This window comes from Cryptomeria japonica, chromosome 4, assembly GCF_030272615.1.
Source record: "Cryptomeria japonica chromosome 4, Sugi_1.0, whole genome shotgun sequence".
Taxonomy (NCBI): domain Eukaryota; kingdom Viridiplantae; phylum Streptophyta; class Pinopsida; order Cupressales; family Cupressaceae; genus Cryptomeria; species Cryptomeria japonica.
In genome coordinates, this window is record NC_081408.1 from 259,053,317 (window position 1) to 259,071,497 (window position 18,181).

Here is an 18,181-nt window from a genome sequence, read left to right on the forward strand (position 1 = left end):
GCAAATATTGGCTTACTAGAACACATACACATGGGTGGGAAACCACTTGATGACAAGCTACAATGAAGAACACTAACCAATGCTTTAGCTAAATAGAAACGAGAATTCTCATCATACTTCATTAATTTTAATTGGATGCTTGAGAATGGAAGACCCCAACCTTAGATTAAAAGGCCATTTTGAAAGGAAATTTACAGCCATATAGATTTATTTCCACACAAACCTATGAGAGAAAAATATGTAAACAGTATTCAAAATCTATCAATGCAAAAGAATAGATAAACGTACTATCAAAATGACACAAGACGTACCTTAGAAAAACACTAATGACAGAAAAGCTTAGGCTTCAAAAACACTCACATTCAATGTATGCTATGACACATACAAAGTCTTCATGAATACTTCTAAAGCATCAAGCTCCTTGCTTGCACTTCATGTGAATAAGAAAATCATAATCATTTAACCGCACATCTCAATCCATGATTCCTCTCTTCACATATGCAACCTATAAGAGATGCTCAATCAAGCCAACTAGTCAATTAGCTTAAATAGTGAACTTAACAATTACTTATGTTTACTTTAATAGAATTAAGCTTGCACAAAATCACCAAGTGGTGTTATGTAAATTGTGTCTAATACCATGAACTTGCAAAACCATACCCCTCATTTGCATTTTTGTACTAAGTTTTATCAATATAAAATATTATTCTAATGTCTAAACCCACATTAAATATTTATTTCAATGATACATACAACATACAAAGTGGCCTTATGAGTATCTAACCCATGTGATGCACACATCCCTAGATACCTTAGGTACACCACAAATAATATTAATTTTTTACATTATAATATTATGCAAGGTGAACAATACACATTTTCCAACATTCTCCCACTACTTGTATACATGGTATAAAGGGTTAAAGGTAAACTCAAACATCAATGAAACAATTATTTAGACATTTACTATCAAAACATCCAAGTGCTCCATGCACTCCATCAAAATACATGCAACAAAAAAGGAGGTGACCACCATCTCAAACAAGAGATCTCTCATTCTCCATCATGCCAATGCATGAAAGATGGGATGATCCAATCCAAAGAGATGGCATCTAACATTAGCTAACATATAGAAGCATATATATTGCCTCAAGTTGATATCCAAACACAAACACTAAATCCAATAGTAACAAATATATCTAAGTATTTATCAAAAATTAATCAACATAGTTGGAACGAAAACCATAACTAGTTGCTAACACATCTCCTGAACCATACCTCAAAACCAAGGTATACTCAGCAAAATAGGTGTTAGGAGAATAAAGTCAATGATAGAGCAACATTCACCCATTACAAAAAGATTGTGCTCACTATCAAATCAAAATACAAGCAATGTAAGGAGGTGTTCCCTTTAATTGAATCTAAGAAAAGGTGTTACAAACAAGGAAAGAAGAAAAGTGTGTTGAGGGAGAAAGAGGGGGGGAGGCAAAAGAATAAAATAGAATAATTTTTAGTCAAGAGATGTATGGATACATATGTAAGACATATATATATATATATATATATATTTGCAACCAAAGAAAAGCACAGCATAACTACAGCAATCCAACGGCTAACGCCCAACAACCAACTTTTGCAAGTCCTTTCTTTCTACTTCCAAAAATGTGAAATAAAGTTTAACTTTTCTACTTGGGTCAAGGGTAAAAAGTACATATTGCCATGGTAAGAACTAGAACAAAATGGATATTCGTTTGAAACGAGTATCTATTTCCTATGAAACATATAAAAAATGTATAAATAGAACAAATAAATATATTGTATATGTAATATATTATATATTATAAAAATATATAATTTAATTATAATATATAATAAATAATATTATATTATATTATATAATAAATAATATGATTTATCAAAGCAATCTAAGAGGACTACGCACTTGTATCAAAACCAAAAAATCTAAACTTAAACATTGCATAGTTTCGAATTTTTTTTTTTTGTCAACACCTTCGTACCCTACCCTAGAATCTATCCACCCATTTAAACTACTGAACACACCCTATTGAAGGTACCCTACCCTAGAATCTATCCACCCATTTAAACAACTGAACACACCCTATTAAAAAAATGGTGTTCAAGAATGCTCCTAAGTCTGAAACAAAGCATCTACGACCTATAACCAACTCCATTATAACAAAATTGGAACACAACACTATCAATAGTGTCAATGATTAAGCTCGTAATATATAAAATTGGGTATCTATTGCATAATGTCTATTTAAAAATTTAAATAAATGGAAAACCCTTTACCCCATCATATACCCTTGCTTGTGTTCATTCTAATGTTCCTCTTGGTCTTCCTAGCTTTCCATGGACAATCCGGTTTGTACGCACTATCGTTCGCTTCCACTACATCCTCATCCTCTTTTGGCTCCATTTCATCTACCACCCCCACCCATTTCGTAGCACTACCCATATTTACTAGATTCTCTTCTTTAACGTAGTCTTGCAGCCATCATGTCTTGTCTTCCAAAGCCAGATTTAGGATTCTCTTCAAGAAAAGGATTCTCTTCTCCATCGTAGCTCAAATTTTGGGAGAGCAACGAGATCCTTAACAAAGATGAGAGGGTACTTCTCTAGCTCCTGCCCATGCTCCTGAATGATATAATAATCCCTTTGCAATAGGATACCCTTTTTCTCCTCCACATTGTTTGGGACATCTTCCAACTCGCCCAAATACCTTTCCATACTATTTTTCTATATAGAGCATCTACCATATCCTTGTTTCCCCTGCACTTAACAAGGGAGCCAAGAACATAACAGAGTTATCAAAATTCACTCTATACTTGTGTTTTGAAGATATATCTCAACCTTTTCTCCATCACCTCTCCTTAAAAATCCATTTGCCTTTGTTGGCCAACGAGCCTGATTAGTGTGTCCATCATCCCTCCATTTTGTTTCTTTGTGCTATGCAAAAATAGCCACCTAGACATACATGCAAATTCTGGAGTTTGCCTCGAACACTTCTCTCGAAACTAGTAAGTCCCCTTGTCCATTCATCATTAATCGTTTTCCTCTACCAAAGTTCGTCTTGCCTTAATATGATGTCATTTGGTACTAACACAGCTTTAATCTACGAGGAAATCTCCATTCCTCAATTTAGTTATAATTGCAGTGTCATGCTATCCTTCATTGCTTTCTTGGCCCAGCCATCGACCACTTCATTACCATTCCTATATATATGGGAGACCTTGAACTCCTCAAACTTCCTTAGCGTTTGTAGTATCGGCCTAAGGCATTTTTGCAACTTCCAGTTCTGCATCTATCCTTGTCATATTACGCTAATTATCAAAAGGTAATCACCTGCCAGGGGAATTTTTCTCACTTTCTCTTTTGTTGCACATTGTAGACTGCTTACGGCCACCTGCAATTCAGTCTCATTATTTGTTCTTGTCTCCAAATGTATAGATTTTTCCGCCACAATCAATCCCTTATGATCTATTATCACATATCTTGCTCCACAATCCCCAAGATTGCCTCTAGAGGCTCCATCAAAGCATTTTTCACCCATCCCTTTTCTAGTGCCTTCCACTTCACTCCCAACCTAGGATTGGCAATTAAATCAACCCATTGAACCCCATGAAAAAGGATAATCTATATATTATATTTTATTGTATAATATATATATTTTAAATTCATGATGTTCAAAAGTTTTTCCTTAAAGTAGTTGTACAAAATGGATATCCATTTTGTATAACTGCATATAAAAAATAAAGAACCTATATAATATACTGTATCATATAATATATATTATATAATATAATATATTAAATTTTATAATATAACATAATATCTATAATACATTTTTTTTAAGCAATTTTAAGAAATGAACATCTGGTTTGTCTAACTGCATATAAAAAAAGCAAAGAATAAATAAATATAATATATAGTAATTAATATATTATATAATGTATAATTTATAATATGTAATATATATAATATATAATCTATTGTATTGTATAGTATATATCATATAATATAATGTACACAATACACAATTTTTTATGTTTTAAATAACTTTAAAAAATGGGTATTCATTCAAAATAGATATATGTTTCTATTAAGTGGTTATTAAAAAATAGTACAAAATCTGATTTTAACTTGACCACAGTCTTGACGGTAGAAGAAGGGAATGCCCTAGTAAATGGATATCCGATTGAAATTGATATCTTTTCTTCTTTCGTCAATTCATCATAAAATATGCAAGGTATGAAAATTTTTACTAGATTTCTTCAAAAAAAATTGGTTTTAGCATTCTTTTATTTTATTTTAGTATAAATTAGGTTTTTATATACAAATTGTTATTTTTTTAGTTTTCAACTTCAAATAGGTGTATTAATGGATGGACCTATTAAAAATCCAAACCCTACCCATGTAAGAACCCTACTGGTTCTAACTCTCCTGAAATGCTATTGATGTTGTGTTTTTGGATTTTTCAAGGGTTTTGAACAAATTTAAAGCATAAAATAACACATGTGCGAGGCAAGAATTGCACATAAAATCAAATAGAACTAAAATTGAGAGCAACTGCAACTATATTATGAATAAGAAACCTGCTACAAAAAATCCTACTACTAATTGCATACCCGTGGGTCCTCAGCTTATTTTAAATGAAGAAATTTGGTGTTTGCCAGCCAAAACTAGGAAACTGACCAAAAAGGCCGTACAAGTTCAGGAAATGATTTCTCTGAGCCAAAAAGTAGGTAGAATAGCTTGAAAGGACTAGGCATTGGGAATTGTGCATCTAGAATGCACTTTGGGTAGGCATTCCAATCTCCCAGGCAAAACGCCTCTTTTCTGAAGCCCCACGTGCCAACCAAATTGGTATGGCCAGCAATGAATCTTGTACAACTGGTTATTGAACTGAAAGAATGCTGCTAATGAGGCTTCTAAACTATATTGCCTCCTTCCTTATTCCAAATCTGCAAATAACTAACACAAATTACCTCTGATGAAGCACCTGAAAACTTTTGTATGAAGCCCTCTCAATTTACAATATAATTCAGTTGATCTTTCACAACCTTAGAATCACAGATCCATGAAGAATGAACGTTCTTCAATAGCAAACCCTCTAAACCCTTGTCTCAGACAATCCAGAAAATACAAGCAATGTCAAATAATCAATAAATTTCCATGAATTTGACTTGATTTGCCTTATAACATCCAAAAGGCACAATTTCCAAGAAAGTACTCCCTATTGCGTACTTTATTGGGCGTACTTTATGATTTAAGTGATTTAAAATCGTGCTTTATAACATTTAAGTGGCTTTAATATTTTATAAAGTCACTTTATGACTTTATAATATTCATATAAGTTTATTTAGTAACTTAACTATTAAAATATTAATATCTCCCTCAATATTCAGTCTTTTGACGTGTCGTCTGAAGCTGGAATCGACACTGAATAACCCCCATATGTCCAGGTGCCCTGACTAAAAATAGCACAACTGCTAGATTGACTTACTATAAATAGTAATTCCCTCAACTAAGCCCACACACTAACTGCTAAGGCCCTGGAACTGAACCCAAGACTGAACTAAAGAAATGGAACTACCACTAAGACCCTCTATCCAAAATGTTAGCCTACGAGAGTCCAAAATAATAGGCTAAACCCTCAAACTCTGATACTCATAAAAACGAGAACATTAAAACCCAACTGTATCCTCCTCCACCAACTCCTCCACCAACAAGCCCCCCATACCAAACCCTCTATCAATTCAAGACTTAATTAATTGTAACTGGATTGAATTAAAGAACATTTGTGAGTTAACTAAAGGCACACTCACTTGTCCTCAATGACAATCACTCTAAAGGCAATTGTTTCCCATGTTGAAACCTTCACAAACCAACATAATTTATTTGTAGAGTGGCAAAAGGCCAAGAGGCAACAATATGTTGATGGCTAATCATATGACCAGGTGAGGGAATCAAAAATTTCAAAAGCCCAATTAGCCCAACTTTTTATCAATCCCAAAATTAGACAACTTGTTGATGTGTGTAAGCCTAAATTTTCCACCAAAATGGTGCACACATCAGAATATCACACAAAAAATTTGGGATCATTGGTGGATGTTTGTGGATGGTTTTTTATAAACTACCCAATAGCAATCTTGATATCCCCCAATATTTTCTTCTAAAACTATATGCTAAATTTGTCTTGGGAAAGCATGTAAACTATTTTGATTTGAAATATTTTCGAGATGTAGGTAGAGGAAAGCCTCAGGATAGGTTCAGGGCATTCCAAGTAGTGCAAGGCCCATCTATTCCCCCTCCTCCTATTTATCCTCCATCTCCAATACAACACCTAGGCTTTGTTATAGATGTAGCATCGTAGAGAATCTGGGTCATGTACTCTTTGACTAGCCATTTGACCACACTAAGCTCCTAATTCACTTAGTCACATGACACTAATACAACTCTTGGATTGGTTGATGTTGCTAGATCCTCATCTCCACATATTTGTTTGCCTCATCATTGCACTATGTGCAATCACATATATTTAGGTTCTCTTGGACAAACTATTGAGCCTCTTATAGACACATCTGGTTATGAGTTCCATCATATGCCACATGTATGAGATGAGACAACAAAGACAAGAACACATCTTGGAGAATCTTTAGGTGCTAGAGATGTTGGATCTTATCAATACGATCATGTACATGTAAAACTTAAAGTAATATCATAGTTTATTTTATCTTAAATTAATATGTATAAGATATATTAGTACTAATGTATATTTATGTGGGATTTAACAATTAATGAGGTTCAACATAGTACCATTTTTGCCATTTAATTTGGCCTAGATGGTTGATGGTATACTTTTTTGCACATACATGTTTATAATAATTTTATTGTATATGCATATCATTGAAATTGTGATTGATTAAATTATAAATTAATTAATATGTTGATCTTATTTTACTCTTGTAGGGTACTCCAAGTCTAGAAGAGATGGAACGTTTACTAACATCTTACAGCACAACACCTAATCAAGGTAATTAAACATAATTTCAATCGAATTAATAGTTTAAAGATCTAAGATAATTTGTTGTAGCACAATTCAAATGATATTTGTTAAATGTATTATATATATATATATATATATATAGTCTTACATTCTTGTCTTTTTTACATAGCAAATTGTTGGTTTTGGTACATCCATGACGAGTGCTTTTGGAACATTGCAAGAAGCTTCACAAGAATACATAAGTAGGTTGTTTTATGTTAGAGTTTAATTTTTGGCCACATTAGGCATTTTCTAAAATAGCAATACATATCTCAAAAACATTTGACGTGTCCCCTTTTAAAGTTTATGTTGTATTTCAAGTTATCATTTATCCTTTTCCTCAATAAGCAATAGTAGTTTAGGTGAGTTCCAAGGAAACCAACTCTCTTTGGACATTCACTCAAACTTACGGACAACCCACAAGTCTTGGAGTGTTTCTATGTTTAACCAAACAACTAAATAAAGAGTCTAGCTTGAGTGCAATCTAAGTGATAGCAAGTATCTCTTGAAATGAAATATTAACTATTGATCATTGATAATTAAATGGCATGTTGGTTTCTTATTCAAATGATAATTTTCCAAATGCATCAAACAATATTTGTTGATTGGAAGCAAACAAATAACTCCCAAGTCTCATTTCCCCAAAGGTTTATGGGTATAACTTATCTCCTAGAATAAAACACTAATCCTTGAAATTTTTTTATTTGATGATATATTCTTGTTACTAAATCAAGTTGATAATTCACCAAACACATTAATCTTTGTCCTTTTTGTGTTAAAATATTTTACCATCCACATTATGTAATATTTTAAAGCCACTTAATAGTTTGTCCAATAAACTATTTTATTTCATGGACCTTTCTATAATTTGCTAGCAAAAAAATTCTTGGCAAATGTGCCACATAATTTTTTTTTGCCAAAATTAATATAGTTTGACACAAAAATTAATGCATTTATAGTCATGGTGATTTTTTTTAATTTTTAAGGGAGACTTCTTAAAGTTGTTATGATTTGAAATAGGTTTCTTGTTCATGAACTAAAATAAGTAGTTCATAAGTAGGCTATTTACAATCTTCAATTGACAAAAACCCAAAATTAAGGCTCTTAGATGTGAGGTCCAAAGTTTTTAATCTCTAACAATTTCAATGCTTATTTATTTGTGTTTTCATCTTATTAACTGTAGTCCCTCATTGTAACTGGTTATAGTTAAAATGACACTGGGCATGCATCTAAATGTGACCTCTCATCTCCAAAAACTTCCTAGAGAAAACACTATAATCTTATATTGTTGTTCATTTTTCTTTATATAATTATCTCTTATATTTTTTCCACCTTCAAACAACCTTGTACCTATGGTTTCATTTACCATGCATAAAAATAAATTTAACACTTGCAACATCAAATGCATCTGTAAAAAATATTGTACTAGGAGATGCATTTTATTTTTCTTATAAATTAAGTATTTGGAGGTTAAAGTTGGAAAATTGACCCAATACAAGGTTTCATGCACTTGGCATGATTGTTTTGAGATGATTCTTCATATACATTTTAGTATTTCAAGTGTTATTTTCAGCTACTTGAGTTTGAGTAGACATTAAGGTTTTAATCTGGTGAGAAAGGAGATTCATTTGAGTGTGTCAATTGTCATGGATGTAGAATTATAGGCCACTAATCACATTTTTCATGTTTCATAATGTCATTCGTTATAGCATAGGTATTTTGAATTCATTTACACTTTACTCTTTTTTGCTTTCTCTTTTTGAACAAAGAGGTTTTCAAATTGATCATTCAATGTACAAGGGATATTTATTAATCTTAAAGGTAGATTATTATAATAGGTTTGTAATGAGTGGAATAGGGTTCACTAGTTTATGAATGCAAACTAGGAACTAAACCTATTTCATAATGATTATATAATAAACTCGACAAGCTCAACCTCAAACTTATTAGGAAATTGTTGAGGACAAGGTGTTGGATTGTTGGCATTGACAAAACCAGCCAATCCAAAGAACCGATAAATGTGCTAAGATTTGTCATTGATGTCCAACACTTACCGGTGAAGTGGTATAAGTAGACTGGTGCTTTTCAGTAAGAAAAAGTGATGACTTACAAACACATGGAAACAACATTGGTAACAAATGATCAAAGGTTCAATCGGCTCAAGGAAAGATAGACTAAGGCAATCGGTTTGTCATTCAGGAAGATCGGTCACTCTAATGATGATGATGAAGTCACAAAAGGTGACTCGGGCAAGAAAAATTGAAGTTGTATGCAAATCGGAATCTCATTGGCAAACAGGGGAAGAGACTTGATACTAGCACAACAAACTGGCAATCAAATAATGAACCGGTAATATAGAAGTGTACTGGCATACCGGTACACCAGTATGACAGAAGGAAGATAAGTGATCACCATAAATTTCGGAGCGGTGATCAGTTATTCAGTTGTGGTGGCAAAAGATGAGTTGGTGAGCTTGTGTCTACGCCAAATCACTTGTTGGTAAGGTTAACTTCAGTTATCATGCAGTCAAGCATGATTATCTGCAGATTTTCTAGTTCGCACTTAATTGACTGAACACGACCCGGAAGTTACTATCTTTGGGAGATGCGGTGACAGAATTTGTTGAACACTTGGCAAAATTGTTAAAAGGCGCGCAAAGAAAGAGTGGGAGATTTTGAATTTGAAATCTTCTGAAATCCATGATTGCTTTGATTGAGGAAAAGCCTGAAAGTGTCAGCAGAAAATGTATAAAGTGTTCTTGAGTTCATTCAAAAAAAAATTGATCATGAAGTTTGCAACAAGTAGATCTTGTTGAAGGCGATCCAAAGTGAAGAGCAAAGAGAGAGGAAGTGCTAAGAGGTTTTAGCACAATAGAGTGTGTTTGAGGTAGATCGACTAAGTGCAGAGTCGAGAGACAAAGAACCGGTAGAGTGCATAGCCTAAGGTCAGAGGACAAGCAAAGTGCAAAGCCGAAGGACAGAGAACCGGTAGATTGCAGTGCCAAGGGACAAGCGACCAGCTAAGTGAAGAGCCGAAGGTGTAAGAGGAAAACTGGTGCTATGCAAAGAAGACACAACTAGTGTGGATTGAGTGTGATGCATATTGAAATCTGATCAAGCTATCAGTAGCTAATTCGGCAGATCATCCATTTGTTTCTTTCTAACCACTACAACATGAATCCCTTAACTAGGTGGACTTTAACAGGTCCCTTTTGTAAAATCCCTTAACCGGGTGACATCTCAATTGATGATCTTAAGTCCTTTAGCCAGGATACCTTTAACAAGGTAGAGGCACTAACCGACCTTGAAAAAATCCCTTAACCGAGTGGCACCTAACAGTGTCTTTGTAATCTCCTAACAGAGATGGCTCCTCACCAGGCGTACTTCAAAAGAGTACAAATTTTGTGAGTTCCTACTCACACCATGGTTTTCTCCCATTTGGGTTTCCATGAGATAACTTCTTGGTGTCACTATAAACTTTTCATGCTTGCATATTTTACTTCAGTGATTAAGTATATTGTTGGATATTAGATGAATGCAGATTTAAGTTAAAAGTTTAATTGTGAAAATTTGATCAAGTGTTGATTCACCCCTCCCCTCTCAGCACCGGTTGGGACTAACAATTGGTATCAGAGCATTAGGTCCTTAGAATTAGAAGAAGCTTAATCAACTTAAGGAAATATCCAAGATGATGTGTAAGGAGGGTCCTAAGTTCTCTAAGGAAAATTACACCTTATGGTGTGGAAGAATGAAACTCTATCTAAGATCCCTAGGTGAACACTACTAGAATCATGTGATCACAGAGTACAATGAACCTTTAGGGACTCTTACTCCAGATCAGATCAAGGAAAGGCAAGATAATACTGTTGCTATGGATCTAATTGTTAGCACTCTTTCTGATAATGAATTTGTTGAGGTACAAGATTTAAAAATAACTTTTCAGATATGGAATAAGCTGAAGATAGTCTATGGGGGAGATCCTCATGTACAAAAGGCCAAAGTAGACAGCCTAAGATGAAAATATGATGAGATGAGGATGCAGGAAGGAGAAAACATAGAGCAGTATAGCAAGAGGATAAAGGATGTAGTAAACTCCATTAAAAGTGTTGGAGGAAAGCTTGAGGAGGAGGATGTGGTTAGCAAAATCCTAAGAACCTTGCTACCACAATATGCCATAAGGGTCTCTGTTATCCAGGAACTCAGATCCTTGGGAACAGTCAATGTAACTCTTGACTCACTGATCGATAAGTTGACTACTTTTGAATTGAGTAATTATGACAACAGAGTACCAAAGATTAGTGTTGCTTTCAAAGCCTCCATGATACATGCACCTACAAGGAGAAGGAAAGAAACTGGTAGCAATTCTACTACCAGAACTGGTCATTCCCATGAAAGTGACAATTTGCTATCTAAGGAACATGAGCAAGATGAAATTGAAGCTCTATTGGCAAGAAAATTTCCAAGAGGAAAAGGAAAGTACAAAGGTAAACTACCCTTAAAGTGCTTCTCCTGTAATAAGATAGGTCATATTGCTTCAAGATGTCCTGACAATAATAGAGATAGGAAGGATAACTTTAGAAGCTACAAGGACAAGAGCAAGAAGGAATGTTATCTTGCAGAAGGAGTCATTGATGAAGAATCAGAGGGATCTGATGGAGATGGCATTGCATTTGTGGTAGTCAAGGAGGACAACATAGAGGAAGGAGATATGGAATTGATTTCTAGCACAAACCGGTGTGGAGAATGGGTGATCGACAGTGGTTGCACTCACCACATGACTAGTGACATAAACAAATTCCTTAGCATGGAGGATTGTAATGGAGGAACTGTGAGATTTGGAAATGATGCTCCTTGTGCAGTAAAAGGTAAGGGGTCTATAGCCCTGAATGATAAGACAAATTGCGATGATGTCTATTGGGTAGAAGGGTTAAAATATAGTTTGTTAGGTGTTGCACAACTTAACAATAAGGGTTACTAGTTAGAATTCAATGAAGGAATATGTAAAATAAATGATAAATCATGAAGTCTGATTACCACCGTAAACAGTCAAGAGGCAATTTGTTTCATCTAGACACCACCATAGGTAGTTGTCTAATGGCTAAAGTTGAAGAAAGTTGGTTGTGGCACAAAAGATTGTGTCATGTTAACTTTGATAGCATAGCAAAAGTCAGTAAGACAAAATCTGTCAGAGGTATGCCTAACATAGCGAAACCTGAAAATTCTATGTGCAAAGAGTGTCAACTAGGAAAGTTGACCGGGTCTAGTTTCAGCAGTAAAACCTTTTCATCTGAAAATGTGTTGGACTTAGTTCATATAGACCTGTGCTGTCCCATGAGAACCAAGAGTTACTATGGAGACCGGTATTTTATGTTGTTTGTGGATGACTTCTCAAGAATGATGTGGGTTGTATTCTTGAAGGAAAAATATGAAGCCTTTCACATGTTTAAGGTTTTTAAGGCTCGAGTAGAAAGAGGAACCGGCAAGAATATGAAGTGTCTGAGATCAAATAGAGGAGGAGAGTTCATGAATTACTGCAAGGAACAAGGGATTATGAGGCAAATGTCTGCACCCATAAAACCTTAGCAGAATGGAGTTGTTGAAAGAAGAAATAGAACTCTTATTGATTGTGTAAGGACTCTGATGATACAGAAGGACATTCCACATATCTTCTGGAGATAAGCAATAAGCACTGTTGTATATGCTTTGAACCGGATACAAGTAAAGAAAGGGACAAATAAAACTCCCTATCAATTATGGAGTGGATACTCACCCAATGTTTGTTATTTCAAAGTATTTGGAAGCAGGTGCTATATCAAGAGGGACTAGTACATTGGAAAATTTGATCCCAAGAGTGATGAAGGAACCTTCTTAGGTTACTCAATAAAGAGCAAAGCACATCAGTGTTTAAATAAAAGGACTGGTAAAATTGTGGAAAGTGCAAATGTCATAGTAGATGAGTACTCTGAGAAAAATGAACAGGACAGTAAGAGTGAACCAGAGGACTATAAAGGGTTCGAGTACAATGTACTGGTGGAACCTACTAAAGAAGATCATGTTGAAGTGGCAAATGAAGAAGTTGGTGAAGTAGAACCTGCACAACTGGTAGAAGAAGCTCCGAGGAGTGAATCGGTATTGGCTAAGTATGTCAGAAATAATCATTCTGAAGAAAATATCATTGGTGACAAGGATGCAGGAGTTCTAACCAGAAGAAGAGCAAGAGAGAATGTTTGTATGATCTCGATTTTTTAGCCCAAAACAACAAAAGAGGCTCTACAAGATGATGACTAGGTCAAAGCCATGGAAGAAGAACTGGAGAAAATTGAGAAAAATGATACATGGACTCTAGTGCCCCGATCGAAAAACAAAAATGTAATAGGCACCAAGTAGGTGTTCAGAAATAAAATGGATGAAACCAGTAAAGTGATAAGAAACAAAGAAAGATTGGTTTGTAAGGGCTATGCTCAAGAAGAAGGTTTGGACTATGGAGAAACCTTCGCATCAGTGGCCAGGATGGAAGGGGTCAGAATTTTGTTGGCCTATGTTGCTTATAAAAAAATTAAAGTCTACCAAATGGATGTCAAATCGACATTCTTAAATGGGATGTTAGAGGAAGAAGTATACATAGAGCAACCGGAAGGGTTTGCATCTGAAGATGGAAAGAATATGGTATGCAAGTTGCAGAAGGCTTTGTATGGGCTGAAACAAGCACTAAGAGCTTGGTATGAGAGGTTACAGTCATATCTTCTAAGTATAGGGTTCAAAACAACTAGTGATAATAGTAATCTATATCTAAAGGGTGGAGATGAAGGAAAACACCTAATTGCCGAGATCTTTGTAGATGACATCATCTTTGGGGGAGATGATGAGATGAGCAGAAGCTTTGCAGAACAAATGAAACAAGAATTTGAGATGTCCATGATTGGCAAGATAAAGTTTTTTATTAGCCTGTAAGTCTCTCAACTAAAGAATGGTATCTTCATCAGTCAGACTAAGTACATAAGGTAATTATGAAAACTTTTGGAATGGAAGATTGCAAACCTATTGGAACTCCAATGGTTACAGGTTGCAAGCTATCTAAATATGATGAGGCTGAAGAAGTGAACGGGACACTTTACCGGTCCATGATCGGTAAGTTGCAATATGCAGTACATAGCAGACCCGACTTAGCACAAGTTGTTGGCTTGGTTGCCAGATTTGTTGCAAATCCAAAAGAGACTCACATGGTGACAGTCAAAAGAATATTCAGATACCTAAAGGGGACTTATGAGTATGGTCTATGGTATCCACATGAGGGAGACTTTTGTTTAAGTGTCTTCACTGATTCAGATTGGGCTAGGAACATTGATGACAAAAAGAGCACTAGTGGAGGTGCATTCTGTCTCAGAGACAGGATTGTATCTTGGACAAGTAAGAAACAAAACTGCATATCTCAATCCACAGTTGAGGCTGGGTATGTAGCTGCTACAATCAACTGCACACAAATAGTCTGGATCAAGCAATTGTTGGAAGGAATACAAGAGAAAGTAGTTGGACCGGTAGTGATTCATTGTGACAACACCAGTACCATTGACATATCCAAGAACCTGATGATGTACTCCAAAACGAAGCATATAGTAGTCAAATATCACTATCTAAGGGAACAAGTTCAAGAAAAGGAAGTGATGTGGGAGTACATACCAACAAAAGAGCAGGTGGTTGATATCTTCACCAAGCCACTACAAAAGGACACCTTTGACTATCTCAGAGGTAAGTTGGGGGTTATGCCCCTCCATTCAATAAAGTAAGTAAATAGGGCTCTACATCAATCTGGTATGATTTCAAGTTTGTTTTTTTTTTTAAAAGAGAGACTATATTGATGAGTGTGGACTACTCTGGTTAGGGGGAGCAGTCTTGTAAGTGTACAGAAATGACTCTTTGGCATTGTTGTCAAAGGGGGAGATATGATTAGAGTGCTTGAGCATTGGTAAGCAGTGATTGAGCTAAAGTTGTTGCATAAGAGTATTACTAGTGACGGGATGATATTCATTACTCAGGGCAGAAGTAATGACTAGACTGGTATAGAGATGAAGGAAGTAAAAGAACATGCAACTAATTAGCCAGATTTTGAAGTGTTTATCATCAATGCCAAAGGGGGAGATTGTTGGATTGTTCGCATTGACAAAACTAGCCAATCCAGAGAACCGGTATATGTGCTAAGATTTGTCATTGATGTCCAACACTTACCGATGAAGTGGTATAAGTAGAGTAGTGTTTTTCAGTAAACAAAAGTGATGACTTACAAACACATGGAAACAACATTGGTAACAAATGACCAAAGGTTCAATCAGCCCAAGGAAAGATAGACTAAGGCAACTGGTTTGTCATTCAGGAAGATCGGTCACTCTGATGATGATGAAGTCACAAAAGGTGACTCAGGCAAGAAAACTTGAAGTTGTATGCAAACCGGAATATCATTGGCAAACAGGGGAAGAGACTTGATACTAGCACAACAAACTGGCAATCAAATAATGAACCAGTAATATAGAAGTGCACTAGCATGCTGGTACACTGGTATGACAGAAGGAAGATAGGTGATAACCATAAATTTCGGAGCGGTGATCGGTTATTCAGTTGCGGTGGCAAAAGATGAGTTGGTGAGCTTGTGTCTACGCCAAATCACTTGGTAAGGTCAACTTCAGTTATCATGCAGTCAAGCATGATTATTTGCGGATTTTCTGGTTCGCACTTAATTGACTGAACACGACCCAAAAGTTACTATCTTTGGGAGATGCGATGTCAGAATTTGTTTAACACTTGGCGGAATTGTTGAAAGGCGCACAGAGAAAGAGTGGGAGATTTTGAATTTGAAATCTTCTGAAATCCATGATTGCTTTGATTGAGGAAATGCCTGAAAGTGTCGGCAGAAAATGTATAAAGTGTTCTTGAGTTCATTCAGAAAGTTTTTGATCGTGAAGTTTGCAAAAAGTAGATCTTGTTGAAGGTGATCCAAAGTGAAGAGAAGAGAGAGAGGAAGTGCTGAGAGGTTTTAGCACAGTAGACTGTGTTTGAGGTAGATCGACTAAGTGCAAAGTTGAGAGACAAAGAATCGACAGAGTGCATAGCCTAAGGTCAGAGGACCGACAGAGTGCAAAGCTGAAGGGCAGAGAACCGTCACAGTGCAGTGACAAGGGACAGGCGACTAGCTGAGTGAAGAACCAAAGGTGTAAGAGAAATCGGTGTTGTGTAGAGAAGACACAACCGGTGTGGATTGAGTGTGATGTATATTGAGATCTGATTGAGCTATCAGTAGCTAATTCAACAGATCATCCATTTGTTGCTTTCTAACCACTGCAACATAAATCCCTTAACCAGGTGGACTTTAACAGGTCCCTTTTGTAAAATTCCTTAACTGGGTGACATCTTAATTGGTGTTCTTAAGTCCTTTAACCAGGCTACCTTTAACAGGGTAAAGGCACTAATCGGCCTTGAACAAAATCCCTTAACCGGGTGGCACCTAACAATGTCTTTGTACTCTCCTAACAAGGATGGCTCCTCACCAGGCGTACTTCAGAAGAGTACAAATTTTGTGAGTTCCTACTCATACCATGGTTTTCTCCCATTTGGGTTTCCATGAGATAACTTCTTGGTGTCACTATCAACTTTTCATGCTTGCATATTTTACTTCAGTGATTAAGTATATTGCTGGATATTAGACGAATGTAGATTTAAGTTAAAAGTTTAATTGTGAAAATTTGATCAAGTGTTGATTCACCCCTCCCCTCTCAGCACCGGTTGGTACTAACACAAGGTGAATTTAGTATTCCTTGATTGAGTTGAAAATGAGCAATTGAAAGGATGTGAATTGAATGTGATAATTGTAATACCCTAAAAATGGTCATCTAAACCATGGGCCCCTAATCTCGACTACATCACCAAGGTCTTAACCAAAGGCAATTAAATCAATCTTGAACACCTAATTAATCAATTCTTAAATCATCAATGTCACATGACAAATAAATCATTCTAAATTAATTAAATATTTATTTAATTAATTAATTATTCCAAGTAAATCATTTTAATCAACTATTCTATTTATTTAATTAAATATCCTAGCATATTTAATTAATAAATAAATTTGTCATTAAATCATCAAAAATGAATTAATTTGGAAAAAGGAATTAATTTTTTTTTTAAAAAGGAATTAAATTGAGAAAGGAAATCAACTTGTGATATTTCTTTTTCTAATTTGAGATAACTTGAGAAATCTTAGAAAAGCAAGAAAAGCAATTAAATAAAAAAATCATTTTCTCCAAATTTAAACTCAAAGCAATCTTGAGGAAAAGGATTCAGTTGCATTAAAATGGCTTTTTCTAATAAAACAAATCTTGAGCAAATAAAAGAAATATGCATGAAATCAATTCTTTTTAACTGATTTTTATCTCAAATGCATGAAATTTATTGATTTTATCTCCAATGCAAACTCGGACTTATAATTCAAATGTATTAAATCAAGCTTTATTGAATTTATCTCAAGATCAACTCAATCTTATCTCCTCTGATACTGAATCAAAGCACCCAATCATTTCAATTCACCTGGATTGTGCTTTTTCTTGGGAAATCTCAACTGCTCATCATTAATCAATCTTGACCATTGGTCTCTTTGGATTCTCTATAAATTTAGGCTTGCATCTCTCAATCAAGGCACCCTGGAGATTTAGTGTTATTATGTTGTTTTTGCTCTAGAGTCATTGAGAATATTGTGTATTGAGATTATTGCATCTTATTTGTTTTGCATATTAGTTTAATCATGTTAGCTTGATTAGAATCATATAGCTTGATAATCATTGCTTGCATCCATCTAGCTTAATCTGCTTAATCTTACATCCATCTAACTTAATATTGCATCCATTTAGCTTAATTTTGTGCTCATATAGATTAAATCCTCTATCTTGGTGTAGTCTAGTCACTGGTATTGCTTAGATAAATATGAGAGCAAGTCTATACTCGCATCTTTTAGGAGGAAATAGGTCAATTTGTTATGGTTTTTACATTCATTGATTATATCTATCTAACCATGCATGCAATGACTTATTGAAGTGTTTGTGTCTTACAGCTTACAGGATTACCACTTTTC